The sequence below is a fragment of the Oryctolagus cuniculus genome, chromosome 15, assembly GCF_964237555.1.
Source record: "Oryctolagus cuniculus chromosome 15, mOryCun1.1, whole genome shotgun sequence".
In the NCBI taxonomy this organism is placed as follows: domain Eukaryota; kingdom Metazoa; phylum Chordata; class Mammalia; order Lagomorpha; family Leporidae; genus Oryctolagus; species Oryctolagus cuniculus.
This window is the reverse complement of record NC_091446.1, coordinates 17,967,556-17,986,473: the sequence shown is the minus strand read 5'-3', so window position 1 is coordinate 17,986,473 and position 18,918 is coordinate 17,967,556. Positions and strand designations below refer to the sequence as shown.

Here is an 18,918-nt window from a genome sequence, read left to right as displayed (position 1 = left end):
GCATGCCATGGTGGCCGCAGGGAGGCAGTGCCAAGATTCCCCTCCAAGAGAACCTGCTGAGGGAGCCTCACTGGCCCCTCCCTGCAGCCCCTTTGATCCACTATGGCACTTCCCCCAGGCTGCTCCTGCACCATGTCTGAGTGCAATGAGGTGCAAGGGTTGGCCTTTGCCTGCCCCATGTGGCATTCCTCCAGCAGCCCAGCAGACACTTCCTTGGGGAGTCCCTGTAGTCTGAGGCTCCTCCCACCAATCCTTTCTTCATAGGACTGAAACCTGCACCGTGGTCCAAGGCCTGCCTACTTCTCCCCCCACCTTTATCCTTGACAAGCATCTCCCAGCATCTGTTTCTCAGAGGACCCATCCTGTTGACCACTTCAAGAATTTGAACTTCACCAAAAACCAGAATTTCCCTTATTACACTTGGAAATAGTTCTATGCTCCTCCTACTTTAGGTTTAAAGACTTGGTGGGAAAATCTTACCCTAAAGCAAATAAAAATCGTTTCTTCTGCACCTAATGAGAATGTTCTGCTGTGAAGTCCATGCTGCAGTGGAGTGATCTGGAGGCTTGGGGGACCAGTACAGCTGTGCCTGGCCGTGTGACCTCGGGCAAGGCACTCGTCATGGCTCCTCACCTTTGTTATTCCTTAAAATGAGGTGAATAAGATCCTTGCTCCTTCATGGAGATGCTGGATGCAATTTTTTTGCATGGAGTGCAAAGGCCGCCAAAAACAACACATAAACAAGGAAGAGTAACCGACAAAACTTTATGTAAGCATGGTGGTGGCTGGGTTTGGTCCCTGAGCTGTAATTTGCTGACCTTTGCCCCTGAGTCATGGAATCTTGTGGAAGAAAGCGGGCATCGTAATTTTCCAAGCAACCATCTCCTTCCTCCTACATTCACGGCAGGCCTGACTAATCGATCAGGAAGCATCTTTCTGCAGAACTCAGAGGGGCTTCAGAATCCTTCTTAACACATGGTTACAGATGCAGCTGAGCTAACGTGTGTGGTGTGTCTATCATTTTCTCACAATCTTTTTCAGTTCCCACAGCTTCCACTGAGGCCAGTCATCCAGTGATAGTAAATATAGAAGTAGTTTACAATGTGCAAAGCATCTCTTCAATACAAAGTATGCTGTCTGGAGCTAAAACCCAATCCTTTCTATCACAATTTAAATAAGAAATCAAATCATTGTATAAAAGGTCATGAAGATTTTTCTGCAGCAGGAACAATTGGATCCAATGTGCTTTTTTTCCCATCTTCTGGATGGGAGAGATTCATTCCTTGGGAGGTACACAAAGATGTCCACTCTGTTTTCCCACTGGCCTTGGGCTGGAATTCAGAAGGCCATATCTGAATTTCCTCCTCTGCAGACCAACCCAGGTGCTGAGAGAGAGCTGCAAGCTGTAGTTAGTTCCATCCAACAGGTGTCTGTGCCCAGAGTGCACCACAGACGGGACACACAGTCCTCCTCTGGCCTCTCTTCCCCTTGGGTTGTGCTGTTGCTGCACTGTGGGAAGACATCCTTGACATTGCCTCTCGCTTCTCAACTTCTTCACCAGGGAGCTCAAAGCCTTCTGTAAAACAGACAAGTTCTCAGGACTGGACAAGGTGCTTCCCAGTTCCTAAGAAGCCAAGTTCCCTTCCAAATTATGAAAAGGTGACTGTTTGCCACGTGGGGGTCAACCATGCCCTTTGGAATCTGGTGACATGGGAGCTTCTCTGCAGGGAACTCATCTTCCACAGTCAGGGCGGGCACCCTTGAGTGAAGTCCTGGGAAGCCAAGGACCGAGCTCTCAGCTCCAGGGGCCGGAGCCACCTAGCCCAGTACCACTACCGAGCATTTCCTCCCCCTAGTTCCTCCTCCCACCTGTGCCAGCCATCCCTCCCGAGTTCACTGCCAGGATGCTCATGCAGGGAAACGGGATAAGAATGTCCTAGCGAGCTGTGGGTCAGGGGTACCTGAGGATGGATCCCCTGGCTTTGTGCTCCAACACAGAGCACAGTCACCGCCCTCCTCCACCAACAAAACCCTCCCCACCCTCTACTTATGAAGCGTCAACTCCCTCCCTGCTCCCCAACACCACCCAAGGTCTCTGTCCCCCAAACATCTTCATTTTCCCCCTTTCTGTGAAACTCCATGAATCACCCTGCACAACGACATAGAGTTCATTGTTAGTAGTTATCCCCGTATATTAGGATGCCAGCTTCTTAACGCAAGGTTTCTTTATTTGGTTCTCTACAGTGTGTCTGTTGTCTAGACGAATGCCTGGCACAGTGAGTATTAAGTCCATTGAATGAATGAACAAAGGAACTACAAGCAGCCATGTTTCTGAAGCCTGGTGCCGGCCGCACTCCCTCTGGGAGCCTACCCTGCCTGCTCTGAAGTGCATACTATTGCTCCTGTGATGCATCAACAAACTTGAACACCTACTATGTGCATGTCCCATGCTAGGCCCTGAGTTTATAGGGGAGACTAATCAAAGGCTTTCCCCTCAATTTGCTTGCAATGTAGTTTAGCACATAGAAAGACACCGGTTTGTGCTTCCAATTGCTTTCTGAGAACGTCTGTTTTCTCTCCAAGGAGCAAGGAAATGCTGAAGAAGGGAGGAGGTGGACGCTGCCTGAGCACCTACTATGATCCCCATGCCTGACGTGTGCTCATCTATAAGCAGGTGCAAGACCCCCCTATACAAAGGGAAACCTATCAGGGGGCAGAGCTAGGGGCTGGGGGAGGGGACAGGAGTTCAGGAGTTGGAATCCACGTGAGCCTGGACGTGTCACTCCCTCGCCCATGCGTTTCCTATCAGGAACAGGTGATTGGCAGCCAACATGGCCTCCAAGGCTCTTTATGTGCAAACATTTGTGACCTTTTCTACTACAAAGCACCCATCTCTTTCACCTGCTATGGACACTGCTGTGACAGCTCAGTGTAGAAAATGTGGTCTTTCCAAAAAGGGGTCCATTAAACCCGAGCTTCTTAGGCAAACTAGCAGGATGCAGCAGCCCTGGAGACCCCAGTGGCTTCTCTGCTCTGTTCCTTTCAGCTTACCCCAGAGCGCTCCCTCTCCCGCTCCTCCTGCCCTTGCTGTCCCTCCCCTCTGGGATCTCCCCATCCTGGAGCCCAGCCATTGGCTGTTCTGGTACTTCAGTTGCTCGGCTGGCTCACCTGATTAGCTGTGAAGTCCAAAGACCATTAGGGCCTCGCAGTCGCCAGGAGGCCTTGGCTTGTGGACCTCGGGCCTCCCACAGGGTGAAAGCCAAGGTGGGCTTCTTGAGCAATATCTCCCTGATTGCCAGCCCCTCTGCTGGAGAAGACGGATTGGACAAGGCAAATGAAGATAGACACTAAAGACACACATTGAAGCATTGGCTCTCAACCTGCAGCAGCAAATGGACAGGCAGAGGTCAAGGTTCCCGCCTCTACTCCCAACCATTGCCCAATTGCACACATGGAGAGTTGCATGCAAATTCCTGATGGCTTTTGGAACCACAAACATTCCAGATCAATTTGTTCTGAAGGTTCATTGGGCAACCGCACTGCCTTCTTTCCTTTCCTTTGTCCACCCTGCTGTGAGGCGCCCTGCTGACCCACAAATGACCCAGGCAAGCAAGAACAGCAGCTCCTCAATTACAAGGGTCTGGGATGCACAAAGCATCATTCAGCTGATTGACCATATTCCATCTGCAACCACAAGACAACATGAGAGAGTCACAGCCTCCATATTAACCATTTCCAGGCCTTTCCAAACACAATCTTTCTTGCAAAAGTGTTCCCTCACCACCAGATGATGTTGCTGATAACAATTCATCAATAGATGACAAGAAGATAATTTTGTAAAGAATATGACAGTGTCATTTTGACAGGTCTACTTAGCATCTTGAAGAATAAGTAACATTGTATTTATCTGTAAAGATGTCTAAATCAACAGTCCCCAAAAGTCTTATACATCCAATAACCAAGAAACCAAAGAGTTAAAAATAATCAAACCACTGATATTTATGAAGCATCTATCATTCATGGGGAACTTTGCTGTGGGTTGACAGACAGAAGTAGAAAACTCAGGCCTTGTCCTGGGGAAGGTATGTTGCCTACTGTATTAGTTTGTTTTCTATTGCAGTAACAAAATACCTGAGGCTGGGACTTCATTTTTAAAAAGAATGAGGGCTGGCGCCACGGCTCAATAGGCTAATCCTCCACCTTGCGGTGCCGGCACACAGGGTTCTAGTCCTGGTCGGGGCACTGGATTCTGTCCCAGTTGCCCCTCCTCCAGGCCAGCTCTCTGCTGTGGCCCGGGAGTGCAGTGGAGGATGGCCCAAGTCCTTGGGCCCTGCGCCTGCATGGGAGACCAGGAGAGGCACCTGGCTCCTGGCTTCGGATCAGCGCGGTGCGCTGGCCGCAGCACACCGGCCATGGCAGCCATTGGAGGGTGAACCAATGGCAAAGGAAGACCTTTCTCTCTGTCTCTCTCTCTCACTGTCCACTCTGCCTGTCAAAAAATTAAAAAAAATAAAAAATAAAAAAAAGAATGAGAAGGAGGAGGAGAAGAAGTTTGACTTACCTCCCAGTTTTGGAGGCTGCAAGCCCAAGATAGGGTGGTTCCATCTGTTTGGCCTCTTGGTTGTATCACAACATGGCAGAGAAATAGAACAAGAACCAGAAAAAAAAAATAAAAAGGTGCCAGGGGTGTGAGGTGGGGGTGGGTGGGATCCCTTTATAATAAATCACTCTCTTAAGAACTCACTCAGCAAAATCATAAAGAATCCCCAACAGAAATGAAATCAGAATATGAAAGAGTTATCTGTACCCTCATATCTATTGCAGCTCAATTCACAATAGCTAAGATATGGAATCAACCCAAATGTCTGTCAATGGAAGACTGAATAAAGAAATTATAGGATATGTACACCATGGAATACTATATAGCAATAAAAAATGAAATCCTGTTGTTTGCAACAAAATGATTCAAACTGGAAAACATCATACTTAGTGAAAGAAGCTAGTCCAAGAAGGACGAATCCTATGTGTTCTCCCTGATCTGTGATAACTTATAGAGTACCTAAAAGGTATAGAAGTGAAATTGACACTTTGAGATGCGATGACTTTGAACAACCCTTGTCTCGACTATTGAGGAACAGTTTTTTTTTTTTCATACCATTTGTTGAACTCTTTACTTAGTATAATCTCTTTTTTTGTTTTTTAATTTATTTTTTATTTAGTAAATATAAATTTCCAAAGTACAGTTAATGGATTACAATGGCTTCCCCCCCATAATTTCCCTCCCACTCACACCCCTCCCATCTCCCGCTCCCTCTCCCATTCCATTCACATCAAGATTCATTTTCAATTCTCTTTATATACAGAAGATCAATTCAGTATATATTAAGTAAAGATTTCATCAGTTTGCACCCACACAGAAACACAAAGTGTAAAACACTGTTTCAGTACTAGTTATAACATTACTTCACATTGGACAACACACTAAGGACAGATCCCACATGAGAAGTAAGTACACAGTGACTCCTGTTGTTGACTTAACAATTTGACACTCTTGTTTATGGCATCAGTAATCTCCCTAGGTGCTAGTCATGAGTTGCCAAGGCTATGGAAGCCTTTTGAGTTCACCGACTTCGATCTTATTCCGACAGGGTCATAGCAAAGTGGAAGTTCTCTCCTCCCTTCAGAGAAAGGTACCTCCTTCTTTGATGGCCCTGTTCTTTCCACTGGGATCTCACTCACAGAGATCTTCCATTTAGGTCTTCTTTTTTTTCCCCAGGGTGTCTTGGCTTTCCATGCCTAAAATACTCTCATGGGCTCTTCAGGCAGATCTGAATGCCTTAAGGACTGATTCTGAGCCCAGAGTGCTATTTAGGACATCTGCCATTTTATGAGTCTGCTGTGTATCCCGCTTCCCATGATGGATCGTTCTCTCCCTTTTTGATTCTATCAGCTAGTATTAGCAGACACCAGTCTTGTTTGTGTGATCCCTTTGACTTTTAGACCTATCAGTGTGATCAATTATGAACTGAAATTGATCACTTGGACTAGTGAGATGGCATTGTTACATGCCACCTTGATGGGATTGTATTGGGATCCCCTGGCATGATTCTAACTCCACCTTTTAGGGCAAGTCTGATTGAGCATGTCCCTGAATATAACCCTACCATTCAACCCAGCCATCCCACTCCTTGGAATTTACCCAAAGGAAATGAAATTGGCAAACAAAAAGCTGTCTGCACCTTAATGTGTATTGCAGCTCAATTCACAATAGCTAAGACCTGGAACCAACCCAAATGCCCATCAACAGTAGACTGGATAAAGAAATTATGGGACATGTACTCTATAGAATACTATACTGCAGTCAAAACCAATGAAATCCGGTCATTTGCAACAAAATGGAGGAATCTAGAAAACATCATGCTGAGTGAAATAAGCCAGTCCCAAATGGACAAATATCATATGTTCTCCCTGATTGGTGACAACTAACCGAGCAGCAAAAAGGAAACCTGTAGAAATGAAATGGACACTACGAGAAACAGTGACTTAATCAGCCCTTGTCGTGACTGTTGATGTACAATGTAATACTTTAACCATTTTAGTATTTTCTCTGTGTTTTGTTCTAGTACTATTGGTTGAACTCTGTGATTAACCCACAATTATTCTTAGGTGTTTAAATTTTAACTGAAAAGTGATCCCTGTTAAATATAAGAGTGGGAATAAGTGAGGGAGGAGATGTGCAATTTGGGACTTAGTATAATCTTATATGTATAATGTTAATTGAAAATAGATCTTAGTAAAAAATAAGAATGGGAATAGGAGAGGGAGAAGGAAGAAGGGTGGGAAGGAGGGTATGGTGGGAAGAATCACTGTGTTTCTAAAGTTATATTTACAAAATGCATGACGTTTATATTCCTTAAATAAAAGGTTTCTGAGGAAAAAAAAAAAAAGAATCCCTTCGAAGGCAGCATCCCCAATGACATTACCTCACACTAAGCCCCGCCTTTTAGAAGGGTTCAATTTCACTGAGGATCAAGCCCCCAGCACATAAAACATTTTGGACAAAACCCACAACTAAACTCTAGCAGTCACTGAAGGGGGTTTGAGGACAGAAAAGTTGTATAACAGACGTAAAATAGGTCAGTGAAACCCAGCCAGACAGGACTCCCACTGAAATGAATATCTGGAACAAGAAGCTTGCTGTGGAAGGCTTATTACTGTCAGTATGCCTCCACTCCAAGTTCTGTTCTGGGTTGGCCCTTCGGCGGGGGGCAGGAGAGCCAAAGGGCAGACATGAGTGAGGCTAGATTTGACAAAGCATCACAGATCTCAGCCCAGTCTGGAGCATATTGAGCCGCAAGTAACAGAACACCTGCAAACATGAGTAGCAGCTCATACAAGATGGGGTATACTTTTCTCACACATCAAGAATTCCAGAGGTAGACAGCTCGTGGCTGGAGGAGCTGTCATGAAATCACAAAGAAGTGTTAGCTATTTTTCTCTCACCCTGTCCCCTGTGGTAAGGGAGAAGGTGTTATAAACAGGTTTCCCCCAGCCAATAGCACCTGCTACATATTTATCGCATATTCATCAAGGAGTAGATGAACCTTACTTGACCTTGGTGGTCTCTTTGTAAGAGACTATTTCCCTGACCCCACTGGATATCCAACATAGCCCTATTTTGAGCTCTTCAAAGATAGACTTTTAAATATGTTTTTAAGAATAATTTTTAAGGAATAGGTGGGCATATAACTTGTAGTGACTGCCTGAGGGGTGACATGACAGGTATTTTTTATTTCCCATGCTATCTGGTTCTGCTTTGTTTTTTTAATTTTCCATCACCACAGAGTACTCTTTTGTAATCTGAAAGCAGAAAATGACCTGAAAAAGAATGTTCACAATTGTTTATGCTATATTGCCAAATACAAAAGCTGAGTTTCTAATTTTCACAAACATGCAGGAGAGGGGTGAATGCCTGAGAGTTGCCTTTGGATGTTGGAAATACAGGTCACTTTCGTCTTCTACTCTGCTGGTTGATATTTTCCAAATTGAGCACAGTAAATATATATATATATGTGTGTGTGTATATGTATATATGTGTGTACATATGTTTATGTATATATATATATATGTGTGTGTATATATATATGTGTGTGTATATGTGTATATATATGTGTGTGTGCATATGAAACAAGAGCCATCATGGGTTAAGCAGACTTCCACCTGACCTGGAAGAAACAGAAGCTTTCAGCATAACTGAAAAACAGGCTTTGGGAATGAAAATCACAGCAAGAAAAAAAAAGAAGGAAAGAAAACACATTCTGCTGAGGAACAAGCGTTGTCTGTTACAACCAGAAAGGATACAGTCAGAGGCTTGCCTCCCTCCCGGCTTCCTTTCTTCCAAGGTCGTTTCTGCAGAGAAACATTAAACCCCCTTAACATTCTTCAGGGGATTCTGAAATCCAAGGCCCAGAGCCGGGAGATAGAGGGCTGCTTGTTCCTTTCTGGTGAGTCAGCGGGGAGACGTGGCTCTTTGTTGGTGCAAACAGGGCCACGGAAGGGGCCCTCTTGTGGTCTCCCTGCTTTCCAGGAGGTGTGGGGGGGGGGGGGCTGAGGAGAAGGAAGATGGCCCCTCGACCTTTCCGAGGGCCCAGATCACGGACAAACCCAGCAGCCATTGCCTTTCACTGGTTTCTCTCTTCCCAGTAAACACTCGGCTTTCTCTGAGAAATCAGTGAGCCACCTGCAATCCTGAATTTGCAGAGCCAAAGGCCTGAGAAATTCACAGTGTAGGAAAAGGTCCTCCTACTAGATCCCTCTCCAAGGGAGACACCTGTTCCTTAGGTCTTCATTCCTTCATTCCCCCATCCAGGGGAGCACAGCAATAAGTCAAACACACTGTGGAGAACATGAGGCTGGGAAAGTTCAAGCGAGATGCAAAGGAGCAGACAGGCCTTAGAGGAGGTGGCAGGAGGGGGCCAGGAGCTTAGGCAGGGTGCAGAGTGCTGGAGGGGCGAGTGGCAGAGGTGAGTGCGAAGTGGCACAGAAGCGCAGGCACCCAGAGGAGACACTGTAGGAAGGAGCTCGGACTCAGAGCAGGTGGCCATCTATGCCCCGGGGAGCCAAAGCAAAGGGTGGCCAGCAGCCCTGCCTCTTTCACCAGCAACTGCTTTCCAGGTCTTCTAGATGGGAACACAGAGGATTAGATTAAAAGGCCCCTGTTTTCTCGGAACTTCCAGTCTGAGCCAAGAGACAACAAATAATGGCTAATGCAATTATGGAACATGCTGGGGCTAAGTCAGTGGCATTTGGAGACGGTGAAATCAGTTGAACAGAAGGACCTCAAGGCCTTCAGGGTGTGCAGGGATTGCATATTGCACCCAGGAGAAGAGAGGAACTGCATCAGTGATCGCAAAGTTTCACCTGCGCACACACAGCCGCTCCTCCTTCCACTGCAAACGTCTTTCACCATTGACAGCTTTCTTTCCCACTGGCCTGGGTCTCCTAAACCTCAAGCCAATGTTCCAGGCAGGTGCTTCTGGCTAGTCAGGGTTAGCACAGGAGGTCGGCGCCGTGGCTCAACAGGCTAATCCTCCGCCTAGCGGCGCCAGCACACTGGGTTCTAGTCCCGGTCGGGGTGCCGGATTCTGTCCCGGTTGCCCCTCTTTCAGGCCAGCTCTCTGCTGTGGCCAGGGAGTGCAGTGGAGGATGGCCCAAGTGTTTGGGCCCTGCACCCCAAGGGAGACCAGGAAAAGCGCCTGGCTCCTGCCTTTGGATCAGCGCGGTGCGCCGGCTGCAGCGGCCATTGGAGGGTGAACCAACGGCAAAGGAAGACCTTTCTCTCTGTCTCTCTCTCTCACTGTCCACTCTGCCTGTCCAAAAAAAAAAAAAAAAAAAAGAGAGAGAGAGCACAGAAGGAGAAATCTCAGCCTAAAGCAGACACGGTGGGTCAGGGGGACGTGGGAGAGAAAGTATCCCCCAAATAGAGAGACTTAAAGACAGAGTAGGGGTCGCCTAAGTGAGGATGGCAATGACAAAAGAATAGCAAATATGAAGGGCTCAAAGTAGGAACGGGAGGGAAATAATGCAGTGTGGCTGAGATTATGAGGGCAGGGGGCAGGCAGGGCTGGGGAGGTGATCAGAGGGCGGGAAGAGCAGGACTGCATGGACAGCAGCCGACAAGCTCGGAAGGACTCCAGCAGGAGCTAGGAGTGATCCAAGTCAGGCTGCCAGCACCCTTCTAGCTTCTCTGCACACCAGGGTGCATAACACAGGTGAGGAGGCTGTGGCAGGAGCCCCAGAGCCTGGACTAGGCTTGTGTCAGGGGACTGGACACGACAAGTGATACTGGAGGCGATTCAGGGGATGAAATTGCTCAAACTGGTGATTAGCTGTGAGGGTAGAGAGAATCAACATGAAATCCAGCTCCTCCCCAAGTCCCCCAGTGACAAGGAGGAAAAGGAAACTGAGAACCCAAGCAGCTGTGCTTGCTGATCTAAAATACCCGCCGGAAGCCAGCATTGCTTGATGCTTCACCAAATGACTCCCGCATCTCCAGAGAACGCAACACACCAGACACACAGCTGTTTCTCACTTCTGCTTTAGGTCTCAGGTGAAGGGTGCACAGAGCCTGGAAGCCCACCTGCGGCACAGAGCCGGAACCCAACCTTTGAAAGCCACTCAACATTTTGCTTCGCTGGTGGGTGTCCCATCTCTGCAGGGGATAATCCAAGAGCTCTGAGAGGTGGGGGCCATCACTCAAGGTCATCCAGCAAGTTGGAGGTGAACAGAGTCAGAACCAACAGCCCCAGCTTCTGAGGCCACTTGCTGCTCAAGCCCTGAACAAACCAAGCACTTTAAGTTATGCCATTGCCCACCTGAACACATTTAAACACAGGTGCTAAGATGGTGTCTCCCGGCTAAGTGGGAGGTCAGCACCTGCAGTTAACCCCTTCCACTGTGTAGACAAGACTCATGGCTGGGCTTTGGAAGAAGAGATGGGTGGGCTGGGATATATGTGATTCCAACTCCTCTCTGTTCCTACTGGGACCCCTTCCTTGACCAGCTTTGAACAGGTGGACTAAGGGGTCTTCAGATTCTGAAACACCACATTTGAAGAGCACCTCACTCCCGGCGAGTAGGGGCAAAAGGAGGTGACATCTCCGAATCGCAGCTGCCATCCTGGTTCCCTGCAGAGGGCACCTGAGCACCTGCCGTGTGCCAGGCACTGCTGTCAGCACTGCACATCTGCCAGCTATGTGTGCTTATGCTCAGGCCCCTGGCAAGTCTTCATACAACAGGGGAGTGAGGAGGTTTTTAATGCTGGCCTATTCCTGACTGCTAGGCCCATGTGGGCTGACCACCTCAAAGGAGCTGAATTGCTGTGTGAAACTAAATGATGACAGCTAGAGATATGGGGTGGGGGGTTGGGGGCCCAAGAAGGTAACTCACTGGGGCTGGGCCCAGAGGACAGAGTGGGAATACAGTGAGCTTGGCAATATAAGCCTTCGCCACCCCCACCCCTACATCTTCATTCTTTCAATCATTCAACATCATTCAACACATAGTTATTGAACCCCTTCTAGAGTGTTCCAGAGGCTGAGACTATAGCAGCAAACTCCACAGACCAATCTCTGTTCTTCTGTAGCTGTTGCAGCAGTGGGGAAGACAGATAGACAACAAGAATGTCACATGTTAGGTAGGGACACCTAGGTCAGGCAGGAGGTCTATGGAGTAGGTGGCATGGGAGAATGGAGAAGGGGACAGGAGTGGTGCCGGGGTGATCAAAAAAGGCTTCCTGGGGGAGGTGGGGTTTCATTAAGAATGGAAGGAAATGCGGGCACTGGCTCTGCAGACACCTGGAAGAAAAGGGTTCTAGGTGGAGGGACAGAATGCACTAAGTTGCCAGGACAGAGATGAGCTCAGAGAGTGAGAGAAGGAAGCATCCAGTCCATGGGGCAGGAGTGAGAGCAGGTGCTTGGTGATTGTGTGCTGAGGTCAGAGCAGGGGCAGCACGGGGTAGAACGGGTGTTGGGGAGGAACATGTATATTATACCTGGAGACACCATGACACTGTGGATGAAGCAAGTGAGGCTCAGGAGGGGCAAAGGAAATGTCCAAGATCACACGGTTAGGATGACAGAAACTGCGGTTTGGTCCTGCAGCTGTTGGAGCGAGCTCTGCTCTTCCAACTCCAGTCAGCTACAAAGTAGCAGGGAAGAGAAAGAGTAAAATGCAGAAGCGCCTGTGGCTAGCAGATGTGTGATGCTGAGGGCAGTGCCTGGCACAGAGTAGGTGCTCAGGTGCCCCCCTCAAGGAAGCAAGGTGGATGCTGAGATTTAGAGCCGCCACCTCACCTTCACGGCTCACTCCTGGGCTGAGGTGCTGCCTGCAGGCCGTGTTCCAGGATCCAGACATGCCCCACTGCACCATCGGGGGATACACTGATGTCTTGGATCCCAGCGCACACCCTTGAGGGCCAGACCCAGAGAATGCCTCTAACTGTGGGATCTGAGAATAGAGGGGACCTCTATCTAAAGCAGCCATGGATCCCTGCTGGCCTGGGACAGGCACAGTTTGTCACCCTGCAAAATCATGAGTCCCCATTTCATCTCTAACAAGACCCCATCTTGGATGGCAAATTACATGGTGATCCTATTGTGCCTCAAGCCATAGGTAGAGACCCACTATCATGCCCTCTGTAATTTACTTCAAAATACTCCTGCTGGGGCTGTCACTGTGCTGTAGTAGATAAAGCTGCATCTGTAGCACCAGCATCCCATATGGACACTGCTTTAAGTCCTGGATGCTCCACTTCTAATCCGGCTTCCTGCTAATGTGCCTGAGAAAGCAGCAGAAGATGAGCCAAGTGCTTGGGCCCCTGCACCTGCACATGGGAAACCCACATGGCGTTCCTGGCTCCTGGCTTCGGCCTGGCCCAGAGATGGCTGTGGCGGCCATCTAGGGAGTGAACCAGCAGATGGCAGATTTTCTCTCTCTCTCTCTCTCTCTCTCTCTGTAACTAACTTTCAAACAGATAAAATAAATCTTTAAAAAATATTCCTACTTAAATAGCAGGGTATGTGCTGTTTTTAGCTTAAGCCCTAGAAAGTGGTTGGTGACCGTCTGAAATAGAGCCATTGGGATCTTTCCCTCCCCTCCCCCACCTACCAGGTACTGGCAAACATTTTCGTGATGGACTCAAACACCAGCCCTTCAGTCAGAGGCTCTGTGAACAGTTATGGTGGATGGTGGAAGCAATGTCTCAGAGAGTAATCAAGACACATAGATTGACCAGGCAATGTGTGCCACACTCCTGCTCTTGCATGAATGGGACATGAGAACCTAGGAAGCCCAGTGTCCTCTATGCTCTTGAAATGCACCCCAGGTTAGGACTGTGTGTTAGCTAATGGGAGGGTCTCATCGGCTGATTCTGCATAGAGTGTCTGCTGCTTATCCAAAGAGAAGCTTCTATGGAAGATGCCGGGGCAGCTTCCAAGAGGGCAGAAAGCTTGGTCTCCACGCAGCCTGAGGAAGTGCATGCTGTGCGTCTGTGTGCTAGCAGGCAAGCATGTGAGTGGCAGGGCTCACCTGAGACTTGCCTTGTCTGTACCTGTACTGGCAGACGCTGCCCATGCCTGTTGGAGTGGAACTAAAGGATCTTGGGCAATCCAACCAACCCGGGTCAGTCACAACCCCTAGGAAGCCGGCGAGATCTCAGAGGAGAAGCAGCCAATTGGGCAGTGAACCAGCGAACAGAAGATTGATCTCTCTCTCTCTCTCTCTCTCCTTTCTCTGTGTAACTCTGACTTTCAAATAAATAAGTATTTAAAAAAAAACACTGATAGCTCTTTCACAGCTTGATTTGTGGACCAAGATTCATCCTTGCTCTGATGGCTATCACTGGTCACTTACTCATGTATTCAAGAGTAGTTACACAGGTGTTCTTCTAGATGTGAGGCATACTATAGTGAACACAGGTGATCAAAAACAGAGGGGTGGACATTTAGCCCAATGGCTAAAGAGCTGATTAAAATCCGCCCCCCATCTCACATGGGAGTACCGAGGTTCAGTTCCCAGCTCCAGCTCCTGACCCCGGCTTCCCCTGATGCAGACCCTGGGAGGCAGCAGCGATGGCTCAAGCACTTGGGTTCCTCCCACTTCTGTGAGAGACCCAGGCTGAGCACCCGGCTCCCAGGCATCTGGGGAGTGAACTGGTGGATTCGAGCTGCCTCTCTCTGCCTCTCAAACAATTTTTTTAAAAGTCATAGATACACAGTATAGTCATACAATAAAACATTTGGCTGAAGACCAACTGAAGACCTAATACTTGCTACAATATACTATACTTAGAAACTGAAGACCTAACACTTGCTACAAGGTGAAGAAAACCCAAAACCCTGCTAAGTGAAAAGCCAGACACAAAACACCACATATTGTGATTCCATTCCCATGAAATATTCAGAATAGGCAAATTAATGGGGACAGCAGATAAATTAGTGATTGCCAAGGGATAGGGAAAGCTGAGAATAACAGAACTGCTAATAATGACTGGGTTTCTTTTGGGGATAATGAAAATGTTATAAAATGGATTGTGGTGAGAGTGGAACAATGCTCTAAATTTACTAAAAACCACTGAATGGTATATTTGAAATGGATGAATTGTATGGCATATGAATTATATCTAAATAAAGTTAAAAATACTATTAAAGCCTACGTTTTAAAAATTAATTACATTGAAATCAACAGAAGTAGAAATGTAAAAACAGACACAGCCATCACTTACTAAATGACAACTGCTGGTGTTCCCACGTATTTGTTTCCATGCAATGAATACCTCTCCAGGGAATCCCCCAGGACGCAAAAGTAAGCGAGGGATCAGCCAGCCCAGGCTGAGTTGATGAGCTCAAGCTCAGAATGAGCAGGCTGTGCACACACACACAGGCACACAAACACACAGACACACACACAAGTGTGCACTTTCTCAGGAACTTTCATAGTCACCCTTTTCAGTTTCCATCAGTCTAGAGAAATGAGAGTCAGCAGGTTGGACATTTCCTTAATCCTGATTTGGTGGGAAAATCTTTCTAAGCCTGTTTGGATGCTGGCATGCCTTCATTTGGTTCCCTGGAAGCAGAGCCTAAAACAAGTACTCAGAAGCAGGGAGATAAAAAGGTTTCCAGGAAGAAGAGGAAAGTGTGTTGGCCGGCACCGTGGCTCAATAGGCTAATCCTCTGCCTAGCGGCACTGGCACACCGGGTTCTAGTCCCGGTCGGGGCGCTGGATTCTGTCCTGGTTGCCCCCCTTCCAGGCCAGCTCTCTGCTATGGCCAGGGAGTGCAGTGGAGGATGGCCCAGGTGCTTGGGCCCTGCACCCGATGGGAGACCAGGAGAAGCACCAAGCACCTGGCTCCTGGCTTTGGATCAGTGCGGTGTGCCGGCCGCAGCGCGCCTGCGGTGGCCATTGGAGGGTGAACCAACAGCAAAAAGGAAGACCTTTTTCTCTGTCTCTCTCTCTCTCACTGTCCACTCTGCCTGTCAAAAAAAAAAGGGGGGGGGGTGTCTTGGTCTGTTTTCTGAGCCTGGGTAATCAAAGAAAAGAGGCTTATGTGGGTGGGGTGGTGGTTCTAGAAACTGGCAAGTTCAAGAGCAATGCACTGTCCGCTACTCGGCTCCCAGTGAGGGCCTTGTGCTGCTTCATCTCTTGGCAGGAAGTGGAAGGGTAAGGGCATGTATCAGCGAGAGAGGACAGGAACTCCCAGTGTCACTGGGTTCATGAGGGCTCCACCCCCAGGACCCAAACACCTCCCATTGGGCCCTACTCCCAACTCCATCACATTAAGGAATCAAGTTTCCAACACATGAACTTCTGGGAGATGAACCCAAACCATAATAAAGTTGCTAGGCAGAGACTAGGATGGGAAAGCCATGAGAGGGAGCAAGATCAAGCTGACTCCCACCTTGGGAAACAGGGTCCAAACCCACTAAGGACTGTTGGAGGCTGTGTACACTGTGGCTCAGATATGTCCTGTGGAAGGCATTTTCCCCTCATGGCTGAGGGTTTCCCCAGATGTGTTCATTGGCTCCAGGTGCAGGCTACACTAACCTATGGGTCTCAGCACGTTCTCCCAGCTTCAGCAAAGGCTGTTGGGCAGAACCTGGTGCTGGAGGAGAGACTCCAGTAGTGGCTGACAACTGTCCTCCACTGATGCTCTGCAATTTGAGTGGCCCAAATGGTTGTGATATGGGTCCCCAAAAAAGTCTACTTCATGGGTGCTCACTGTCTAGGAAAGAGACAGGTGTGAGGAAAGTGGGTGTATGGGGGTCAGATTTAGCCAGGTAAGCATGCTCTGGGCATGACAAAGTCTTTGTGGGTGGCAGACAGCTTAGCAGCAACGTTCCCATGCATTACTTCATTCTCTGCTTGCACAATAACACAAGAAACACTCTTCTGTCAAAGGCAAGGGACAGCTTAGAGAAGTTATGTAAGGAGGAGTCAGTAGGCAAGACAGGGGCTCAACCTCATAACAACCTCATAACAAAAGTGCACCTAGCATTTCTCTAACTTGTTTGATGATGCATTATGAAATGTATTTTACATGGGGACTCAAATCACACAACACATTTATTTTTTAAGACTTATTTATTCATTTATTTGAAAGAAAGAGAGAGAGAAAGAGAGAATATCCTCCATCCACTGGTTTACTCTCCCACAACAGACAGGGCTGGGCCAGGCTGAAGCCAGGATCCAGGAGCTCCATCCTGATCTTCCAAATGGTTGTCAGGGACCCAAACACATGGGCCTTCCCAGGTGCATTAGCAGGAAGCTGGATTGGAAGTAGAGAGGCTGGGACTCAAATCAGCACTCGGACACGGGATGTTGGCACCACAATTGGCAGCTTAACCTGCTGCATCGCAATGCTAACTCCCCACACGCGTGCTTAACTAAAAGTTTCACAAAATCTTTATTCCCATAGGAAATACAATCTGATTTTTTTAAAAGATTTATTTATTTACTTGAAAGTCAGAGTTAGAGAGAGAAGGAGAGGCACAGAGAGAGAGAGAGAGAGGTCTTCCATCTGCTGGTTCACTCCCCAGATGGTCGCAACAGCCAGAGCTGGGCCAATCCAATGTCAGAGGCAGGAGCTTCTTCCGGGTCTCCCACGCAGGTGCAGGGCCCAAGCACTTGGCCCATCTTCTACTGCTTTCCCAGGCCATAGCAGAGAGCTGGATCGGAAGTGGAGCACCCAGGACTCAAACCGGCGCCCATATGGGATACTGGCACTGCAGGCAGCAGCTTTACCCACTATGCCACAGTGCCAGCCCTATGTCTGCTCTTTAAAGCCTTAGCAACACTGAATGCTGTTGATATTTTCTTCTGGTTTCAGCTGAGCTCACTTGTAAGCCCTTCCATTTTACCTGAAGGAAGTCAAGACTGTGCCATTTCTCAGGTACCCATCTTAGCCTCTTGATGAGTCCAATGCCACTTCAAACCACTGGATCTCTAACTGTGATGCGCGTGAGGATCAGCAGGGGCTTTTACCATGTCCCACACCCAGATGCACCAGAGACCAATTACATTAGGAGGTGTGGGCATGGGCCCCTGACTTCAGCATCTTCCCAGTGTCTCTGATGGGTCACCAGCTGACAAGCATCGCTCAATCCATGACCCACACCACCTCCAGACGACCTTCTGAGAAGACAGCTCACCTCTGCCTCTACCCTTTTGTAAAAGAGCAGTTCTCTCCATTCTTCCTTAATACTAAAGAACCTGCTTGCTTGGAAGATCTGTCCACCCCAGTGTTTTCAAGCCCCCTTTAAAAAATAAAGTTGTGGGGACTGGCCCTGTGGTGTAGCGGGTTAAAGCCCTGGCCTGAGGTGCCAGCATCCCATATGGGCACTAGTTCTAGTCCCGGCTGCTCCTTTTCTGATCCATCTCTCTGCTATGGCCTGGGAAATCAGTAGAAGATGCCCCAAGTCCTTGGGCCCCTGCACCCACATGGGAGACCCAGAAGAAGCTCCTGGCTCCTGGCTTTGGATCAGTGCAGCTCCGGCCATTGCGGCCATCTGGGGAGTGAACCAGAAGATGGACGATCTCTCTCTGGCTCTACCTCTCTCTGTAATTCTATCTTTCAAATAAATAAATAAATCTGTAAATATGTTAGAAGCTTTGTATTACCAGAATATATAGACTGACAAATAACTGTCATGAATTCAGTGAATATTTTGGAATGCCGATCATTTGCTAGTCATCACTGCAGACTCTCCTTGTGCTTAGAAAATGGCACATCCTGAGAGTTGCTGTGATTAGCTTATGCAGAGATTCATTGACTTCCAACAGCCCCACAAGTAACAGCCCACAGAAACCACTGATCACAGGCAAGGTGAGAACAGTATTAAATAGCAAGTTGAGAGTAGAGAAGAGGCATCCAGGGCCATACAAGTAGGGGTGGATCAGGGATCTCAGTGCCCTTTGGAAGGTACTCAAAGACTCTGTATCTATCCCAAGCCACCTCTTCCAAAGTGTGGCAGCACCATCTCCCCCCCTGCAGTACAGAAAGACCTAATAAAGTAGGTCACTCACACCATGGCCCCCAAAGACGTCCATGTCCTAACTGTTGGAACATGCGAATCTGTAACCTCAGATGGGAAAAGGGACTTTTCACATTTGGCCAAGTCAAGGATTTAAAACAGGAACGTTAGCCTGATTATCCGGTTGACTCAATATAATGATGGGGGTCCTTGCAAGAGGGAAAGAGAAAAGGCAGAGAAGGGGATGTGACCACAGAGGCAGAGCTCAGAGTGAGGCAAGGCTCAGATCCAAGGCATGTGGGCAGCCACTGGAATCTGGAAAAGATAAGAGAGAGAAAACGCAAGAGCCTCCACAATCATCACAGCCCTATTGATAGCTGGGTTTTAGCCC

At 48.1% G+C, this 18,918-nt stretch overlaps 1 long non-coding RNA gene across 3 annotated transcripts in view; it reads right to left on the bottom strand.

The window, feature by feature from the left end:
- Nucleotides 1–751: 751 nt before the first annotated feature.
- The window catches only part of LOC138845302 (uncharacterized), a 67,960-nt gene continuing 49,793 nt past the window's right edge, over nt 752–18,918 (bottom strand). For 2 of the 3 annotated variants that reach the window (XR_011382260.1, XR_011382259.1), the window contains 3 exons: nt 4,562–4,616; nt 3,169–3,307; nt 752–1,576 (listed from right to left, as the gene is read on the bottom strand). This is a non-coding gene — a long non-coding RNA (uncharacterized lncRNA). Of the gene's footprint in view, nt 1,577–3,168; nt 4,086–4,561; nt 4,617–18,918 lie in introns of those variants that run through there. The other variant, XR_011382258.1, reaches the window with a different exon arrangement.